We start from the raw sequence: 9,115 nt of genomic DNA, 5'->3' as shown, positions 1-9,115 counted from the left end.
ATGTACACTGGTGCATATAGGAGCTGGAGGCACAGGGAATCCAGAGCGGATGATACCTTCAGGACCAGGGGTGTGAGGGGTGATACTGGGAGGATAGAGGAAGAAGGGGTTGGAAAGAGGGAACCGATTACAAGGATCTATGAGTGACCTCCTTCCTGGGGGCTGGACAAGAGAAAAGGGGGTGAAGGGAGACGTCGAACAGGGCAAGATATGACAAAATAATGATTTATAAATTATCAAGGGCTCATGAGGGAGGGGGGAGCATGGAGAGAGGGGGGACAAAAGAGGACCTGATGCCAGGGTCTTAAGTGGAGAGCAAATGCTTTGAAAATGATGAGGGCAATGAATGTACAGGTGTGCTTTACACAATTGATGTATGCATGGATTGTGGTAAGAGTTGTATGATCCCCTAATAAAATGTTTAATAAAATAAAATGCTCACCTTCATGACGCTTTTCATTACTTCTTGTAACTTGTGTGGCAGCTAAATGTTGCTAACATTAATAATAAATATTGCTAATATTTGCCAATGAATCATACATTGAGTTCTGATGACTTTTGCTGACTCATTCAGTACCAAATGTAGAAATCCAGATCGACATCCTAGCATCGCTGGAACAACATCTATGCAAACACCACAAAACTTTACCCAAGAGATTTTATGCTCTTTCAGAAATGAACCAATGGTGTCAAATACATCACGGCAGTAGTTGTCCTTTCAAGAGGTTTGCAAAAAAGAAACTCATCTTTAAAGTTGCCATCATTAATATACCTCACATAAACCAGTAACTGGGACCCATTTGCAATGTCTGTAGATTCATAAAGTTGGATGCTAAATATTGGAAGTGGACCAGATTTAATTTCCTGGATTACCTGATCAAGAATATCAGCAGACATGTCATCTATTCTTTTGTGGGCAATGTCGTTAGATTAGGAAATTGCACTCAATTTCGTAACAAATTTGTCTCAGATCATAACTCGAATAATCTCTTTGGCTGCTGGCAGCAGTACATCCTCAACAATGGTGTGAGGTTCCATGGTTCTGGCGATTCTGAGTGCCACCAAATATGAAGTTTCAATGGCTGCTATGTTTTGTTTGTGGTACTTGCCACCAGTGTCAAGTATGGCTTTCTGGAGTCCATCAACTTTGCTTCTAAAATAGTTGGTATCCTTGACGGCAAAGCCCAGATGCTTGCTATCAAAATGGCATTTTAGTTGGTTTGGCTTCATAAATTCGGCTGATAGAACTTCACAACAAATAACACATTGTGGTTTCTCAATTCCTGCTGTAATTATTGAGGCAAAGCCATACTGTAAAAAAATCCTCACCATATTATTTTTTTTAACGTTCTTCTCTACACGTCCACTGTCATGGAATGGTTTGCTAATGAAAGTAATATATAGCAATAGCTTTAATAATACAAAAGATGATACATGGCATAGTTCAGTCAATACAGTTCATTAAAGTTTCCTATGATTTACCATACTCTGTTGTTGTTGTTTTATATACCTGTGAATATCACAAGGGGGCAGTATTCACATCAACCACAGCTGGATATAAAAAGACCAATCAGCATCCAGATTAAATTCCCATGGTACAGATATTTTTTTTTGTAGGAGTTGATGATTTTACAGTACACAATTTTACATTTACCCAGTAATTATAATTCATGAAGTGTCGTTTTACCTCCAATGCTGCTGCTTTCAACACAGTAGCTGCTTTTAACACAGCAGCTGCTTTCTACACAGTAGCTGCGCTCTACACATGTGACTGATCCATGTAAGTACATCATGGTGCCAACCCTGTCACACCTGTATTTGTATGGGGCTCTATGTGATGGGGTTGGGGCGATGATGTCATCATTCCAGGTACTTGTATGTGGGTGTATCTGCATGTGGGTATATCTGCATGTGGGCAGACCCATCCAGAGATGGATAGAGGAGCAGTGTCTCGGTTCCTAAGACCATCAGAAATACGTGTTTTCCAATGGTCTTAGGCGACCCCTGTGAAAGGGTCATTTGACCCCTAAAGGGGTTGTGACCTACAGGTTGAGAACTGCTGGCCTAGAGGATGATTATATCCTAACTGCCAAACCACTGAAAATCATGATCCAACCAAGTTGATAAACAACCTTAGCCATCACAGCATGGTAGTACTAAGAGACATCCTAAGCTACTTCTTATATTCCAGATAGTCTCTTCTTTACCTCTATTATATAACATCAGTCTGATTTCCCCCTTTGTAATCAGGATCATTCACATCAGCCAATATAGGGCTGCAAGTACAGGAAGCAGAAATTTTGTGAGTGGGTCACTAGGGGTAACAATGAGTTATACCACTCTCATTTCCAACGCTTGGTTCTTGGACCAGTGAATCCAGGGTATTAGGGAGACAGAGCTGGTTTAGAGCATAGATAGCCTCCAGGAATAAGGAAGACTGGAGAAGAATTGAGGCATTTGAGTTATGGTGCTGGTAAAGAAGATTGAAAATACCCTAGACTACCAGAGGCACAAACAGATCTGTCTTGGAAGAGTACAACCAGAATGCTCCTTAGAAGTGAGCATGGTGAGACTTCATCTCATGTACTGTGGACATGTTCTCAGGAGAGACCAGTCCCTGGAAGAGGACATCATGCTTGGTAAAGTGGAGAGGCAGTGAAAAAGAGAAAGCCCATTGGCAAAATGGATTGACTTGGTAGCTGCAATGATGGCCTTGAATGTGACAGTGATTGTGAGGATGGTGCAGGGCAGGGCAGTGTTTTATTCTGTTCTGCACGGGGTTGCTGTGAGTTGGAACCAACTTGAGGGGAACTAACAACAACAACATAGTCTCCTGGAGAATATTGCCCCAAACTTGCAAGTTATTGTCACTTAGCTAGCACTGTGATTACATCTTTAGACTTCATCCTTCTGCCAAGCCACCTGCTTCCAGATAATGAAGAACATGATCATATCAGTGAGTTCAATGGGCACTGTGTTAGTCTGGGTACTTTAGAGAAACAAATCCACAGAAACTCATGTATTAGAGAGAGTTTTATATAAAGGTTAAGTGCACATCAAGAAAACATCCCAACCCAGTGCTGCCCAATCCCACAGGCCCAACATTAACCCATTAACCTGCATGCCCGACACCATTCCACAAAGTCTTTCTTCATCTAACAAAACACACAGTGACACCTACTCTGGGAGGAAAGCTGAATCAGTGAATGTGTATCTCAGCGCTGGCAGGGGTCTCCACACGGCTGCTCCAGCACCCAGGGCTGCACCGGGGTAGGTCCATGCAGCTTCTCCTCGAGGATGTCTTGCAGGAAGTGAGCCTTGCCAGCTGAAGCAGGAACTGGCGAAGGCATCTACACCCTGGTCCGACTATCACAATGCAAGAGACCCGAGAATTAGAAAGACAAGGCTCACTGAGCCATTATCTTTCCGCCCTTCAATTAACTTCACGTGTGTTTATCGGCCAGGTTGGCACAATAAACTTTAACTCAGGCACGGAACCTTTGCTGCTCTTCAGTTGCTGTGAAGTGAGTTCGTTAATTAGAAGGTATGCTGTGTGGCATAACACAATGGTAGATAAAGGATTCTATAAGTCCACAGGAGTATATACATAGAAGGCAAATGCAAATCCAGAGTAGTGTCTATCCCAGTAAGAAAAAAAAGATACCCTCTCCATAATGGAAGTTCACTAATGTAATCAAATTGCCACCATGCTGCCGGATGATCATCCCTATGAATGGTGCCATATCAGAAATTCTGGGTTGGTCTCTGGAAACTTGGTCACTTGGCAGTGACTGTAGCTAAGTCAACCTTCATGAGTGGAAGTCTACTGTGTTAGTCTGGGTAGACTAGAGAAACAAATTCATAGACACTAATGTGTATAGGAAAGAACTCTATATAAAAGATTATTGTATATTAAGATAACATCCCAGCCCAGTCCAGATCAAATCCATAAGCCCAAGTCCATTAGCCCATATGATCAATACTCGTCCATAAATTCCTCTTTTTTTTAACTTTGCAAGGTTTTGTTTTAGATGGCAGGTATGGGGGAGGGGTCCCCAGTGACCTGGTGTCCGGAGCCGCAGGCCAGTGAAGGGGCACAAAGCCCGTCGGTCGGGAGCCCCCAGACAGGAGCAACGGACACCGGATTCGAGGCTTTGTGCTCACTTCCCCCTCGGGCCCTTCTCGATGGGAGTCCCGATGCCCTTGCCCCGCAACTTGAGGCCAATGGCCCGCTCAATCTTGCCCAGAACCTGGTTGTTGGGGATGGCCCGCCTGCTCTCGTAGTCCGCGATGACTTGGGGCTTCTCGTTGATTTTGGTAGCCAGGTCCTTCTGCGTGAGCCCCTGCTCTGCCGGCCCTGCTGGATGACCTTGCCCACTTCCAGGGTCACACGGTCGTGGTGCAGCTCCTCAGTCTCTCGGTCCAACTTGGCAGTGTTCTTGGTGCTGGAGGGCTCTGGCTCCATCAGTGCATCTCCATGTGGCTTGTCAAAAGGAATGTTTCACAGGGAGTGTATCTCCATGTGGCTTGTCAAAAGGAATGTTTCACAGGGAGTGTATCTGTGCCCCGCCTCCAGTGAGCTATTTATCTCCTTAGTGCCTCCAAATGAGGTCATCAAGCTGCAACCTGATTGACAGGCTAAACTCCACCCACCCCTTCATGCTTAATAGTCTCAAATTGGCACCAGATTATTACCACATCCATATTGCTGAACCCATGCATAACTTCTATCCTTGCCTTGATGGTCACTTTGGTCATGAGTTCATTGGGCAATGACAAGAATGGCTGGGGAAAGAGCTTGATTGGTTTCCACAGAATATGTCGTATTATTCTCTTGATTTTGAAAAAATCCTCCTCTGCCAAGGTAACCCTTTGGTGAGCACTCACATGAGATAAAAATATCTTCATTTCTTTGATCCATTCAGAAAGGTCTATTCATATGCTTCTTGCCCATACCTCTGTATCACTAATTTTGCAATCACGTTTTTTCCAAATCCTTGATCATGCACATAATTGACCACAATCCATAAATCAATAAATCATTGTATACAACGGATCTGACCACCCTTCCTTGCAAGTACAATGGACAACCATATCCTCTACTCAAAGTTCTGTCCATTGGGAGAATTTTCCTTCACCAATATCCTTCAAGAAGGTCCCAGAAAGGGTGCTGCTACTGTCCACTTCAGAGAGATGCCTGTATATTGTGCAGAACCATTTATAAGCCAAGCATGCATTTTATCTTCCTCAGTCAACTAATCATAAAGAACTCCCGATGAACTCATAGGTGCAGGCTGGGAGAGGGGATATGAGAGAGGAATGTAAGAGATGAATGGAGACAAAGAGCACCGGTTTGCAGAAGGCCATGGATGATGGTGAAAGCCCCACATCCATTTGCAGGGTCCCCACGTGAATTAAACCTCTGGTAAATCCTCTCTAACCCTTGACCTTGTTGTTGATAGAGTGTATAGGAAAGTGGACTAAGGCAGATTTAGTTAGGTTAAAATTTAGCATCCTTTGTTCTCCTTTTTGACCCATTTTACATTTGTTCCAGTTTGTATTATTTTCTGCTTTCTTTTAGATTGAGGTTTTTCTGTTTTGTTTGATATTGTGGGGCTTTTTTTTTACTCTGTATATTTTTCTTCATACCAGACAATGACTGGGTTAGTTGCTTGGGGCTGTGGCAAGAGAAGGTTGGGGAATTGGGGAACTAATAATAATGAGTACAAAGAAGGAGAAAATGTCCTAAAATTGATTGTGGTGATGATCACACCACTTGCTTTAATCTGTTTAAACAACTGGATTATATGCTATGTGAATTATATCTGAACCAAACTTTTTTTAATGGAGTCAGGGTATTTGGGTCACTCCATTATGTAACTTACTTATGACTTCAGGTCCTACTAGCACTCAGTTTTGCACATAAAAGTTTTATTTAATGATGGACTTCTGCTGTGCATGGCCAGCTGAGGTTCAGACCACACCCAGCTCATGATGGGCAGCTCAGGCTTCACAGTGACTTGGTGGGCCATGGATAGGCATTCAGCCTCTCCTAAGGCCAAGTCATAGGCAAAAAGCTGTTTCTCCAAAGGAGGGTAGCTATCTGCAAAAGAGGACAGCGCTTTGCTTCAAAACTCTGAGGGTCTGTGTTGTAATGCACCAATAAGGGCCTGCCAAAGACCCCAAATGACCCCTGCCACCGACACGTCAGGCGCCACTGGCTCAGCTAGATCACACATCCCAAGCAGCACAAGCAGCTTGCATAACGAACTGAGCCTGTTGCAGGGCCTTCTCTTCTTCTGACCTCCAACTCAAAATCAGCAGCTTTTCGAGTCACTTGATAGATAGACCAGTGTAGCACACCCAAGTGAGGACTGTGTTGACCCCAAAAGACCCACGAAGCACTGTGCCACCTTTCCAGATGTAGGCGAGTCCATATGTAACAACTTCACCTTCACTTTAGAAGGAATGTTTAGCTATATCCTGTAACACTGGACTCCCAGAAATTTTACTGAGGTGGAAGTTGAATTGTTTTCTGGTTAATGTCCCACCCTCTAGCACACAAATGCCTCACCAATGAATCATTGATACTTCCTCCTTACTAGGTCCAATCAGCGTATTGTCATTGGTGTAACAGACCAGTATGCCATCTTGTGGAAGGAAAAATTATCAAAGTGGACTAAATTATGACGTATGGCTGAAGAATTGAAATATGTTTGAGGTAATACGGTGAAGGTGTGTTGTTGCCCTTAGCAACTGAAGGCAAGTTGCTTCAAAACAGGCATGGGATTGTCTTGTATCTATTAAATCATGATTGTGTAAATATGGTATTAGGGCTCAAATTCTGAGCACTAGGTTTGTGGAAGGCTGGGTCACAGTGGGAGCTCTCAATTCATTTTTTGACTCCACATAGATTCAGTCTCGACTACATTCTTTCTGAATATTAGGCAGGTATGTGAACAACTTTGCCCTCAGGCAGTGTTAGAGAGTGGATTACAACACTTCCCTAGCCAGTCCAGAAAGGGGCACCCTGGTCCCTAGGGACTTGTCCGTATGTACCCTTGATGGAATCTGGGGTACTAGGGTTCACACGGTCATGAGTCATACCCTGTCAACCTTGACTGAAAGGCTGAGCAAGTCTTGTAAGCTTTTCTATCTACAATACTGTGCATACCCCAGTCATGTGCTTGGGCAACTGCTTCTGTAGGCAGCTGCAATTTATTGATCTGCCACCAATTATGCTTTTGTGAAAATTTCCTTGTATTCTCTTGTCTTATTTATGTGGCCATGTTTATATAAATCCTTGGACACCATGAGGGTCTCATGCTGATGGCGTGTCTTTGTCCTATTTAAGACTTAATAAATATGTCTCCATATACTATATTTGAATTTAGGGTCTCTATTTTCTACAACAATATCAACCAATCATAATTTTCTTCTGGCAAGTTACTACATCCTTTGCATTTAAGCTCTGTGAAAATTTCCTTTTGCAGCAGTGTTTTATTGAGTCCTGATAAGGTGGTGCCTGATCCAAAACTTGCTTTGGTCATTCAACACACTGTTTAAAACAAAACAGACAGGGAAAAAAATGCATTGGCCAGATCAATACCTGTATACCAGGTACCAGGATATGTATTAATGTGCTTAAGCAATGAAACACACATGGAACAGCATCTGAAACTTGGTTTACCACCTGGTTAAGCTTATGACAATCCATTGTCATTCTCCAAGATCCATCTTTTCCTGTACAGGCCCAGTAGGCAAGTTCAGAGGGGATGTGGTGGGAATCAGCACCCTTCAAGACCTTGATAGTGGCACCAATCTCGGCAGTCCTTCCAGGAATGAGATATTACTTTTGGATCACAACTTGTTTGGTAGGGGTAGTTCTAATGACTTCCACATGGTTTTCCTTACTGGACTAGTCCTTTTCATGCGGAGTATGTGTTATTTCCGTTACGCGTTCTGGGCCTGAGGAAAGCAGTGCAGGTTGAGTTTGGAGACATACTAGACCTGCTGAGCTAAGATCCCATTAATAACCTGACCCCCATATACCTCTATGCTGACCGGTGGGCTCCAGTGACATTTAGGGTCTTCTGGAATCAGTGTCAGTTCAGAGCCAGTGTCCAATAGTCCCTAAAATGCTTGATTATTTCATTTTTCCCCAATGAAAAGGAACTCTTGTAAAAGGTTATAAATCCCTTTGGGGAAAAGGAAAGCAGTATAAATTTTTGACTGCAGAGTGGGGTCTTTTCTCAAGTGGCCCTGGTCTCCCCTTCATCGAAGAGCTGTGTAAACTGGCTCAAGTCTGGTAATTGCTTGCGGACACTTGACTCTGCATTTTGGTGATTCCCATTCGACTGTTCTGCACTTGACCTAGAATTCTTCAGCTTATACAGACCAAGTAAAATTTTAGTATATCTCTCATCTATTTCACTCTTGGGGAAACCATGATTAAGTCACCTCGGCCTTACTGTCTCGAGCCAGATTATTCTGATTACTACTTTGATTGTGTTGTCAATTACAGTAATCACAGTAACTTTGTCTTTGTCAATTAAGTGCTGCTATTAGCCTTCTATCACCGCAGGGTCCAATCAGCCCCTATTGTAGTTATTTGACTTAATTCAGTGTGGGCAGTTCTGACTGTCAAATCTGTTTTGCATCAAATAGCAATCATGTAATTTCGCAAGGAGGCTGGTACTTCCTTGACAAATGTGTTCCTCAGTGTTGTGCTAAAAGTTGTCTTCTCTGGGCATTCCAAGGCTGAGTCTGTGGGTCCAACCTGATAAATCTACTCTAACCTGCCAATTTCCCTAAGCCTTTGGATGCCCTCTTCTACAACATACCAAGAGATGCCTGGCATTTCAGCTTTATCTAATGTAGACCACAGCTTAAATCCATGCTTCAATGAACCAACTGCAAAAGAGTTCCCTGAGCAGGTGCAAGATGAGCTCAATTTTGTTTAGACCCCTCAAAATAAGAGGCATTCCAATGGAACTCACAGTAATGGGTTAATCAGAGAAGATAAGCAAAAGGAGATACATAACTGCAATTGGACTCTCTCGCCCGTCTTTGCTTCCAAGATGACACACCAAAAAAGGCATAAAAACTGTCATGC

The 9,115-nt window shown here is 43.2% G+C and overlaps 1 pseudogene; it reads right to left on the bottom strand.

Moving 5' to 3' along the window:
• Positions 1-4,036: 4,036 nt before the first annotated feature.
• LOC142433391 (endothelial differentiation-related factor 1 pseudogene) lies at positions 4,037-4,465 on the bottom strand (annotated as a pseudogene).
• Positions 4,466-9,115: the final 4,650 nt, after the last annotated feature.

Source organism: Tenrec ecaudatus, chromosome X, assembly GCF_050624435.1.
Source record: "Tenrec ecaudatus isolate mTenEca1 chromosome X, mTenEca1.hap1, whole genome shotgun sequence".
Classification (NCBI taxonomy): domain Eukaryota; kingdom Metazoa; phylum Chordata; class Mammalia; order Afrosoricida; family Tenrecidae; genus Tenrec; species Tenrec ecaudatus.
This window is presented reverse-complemented; position numbering and strand designations above follow the sequence as displayed.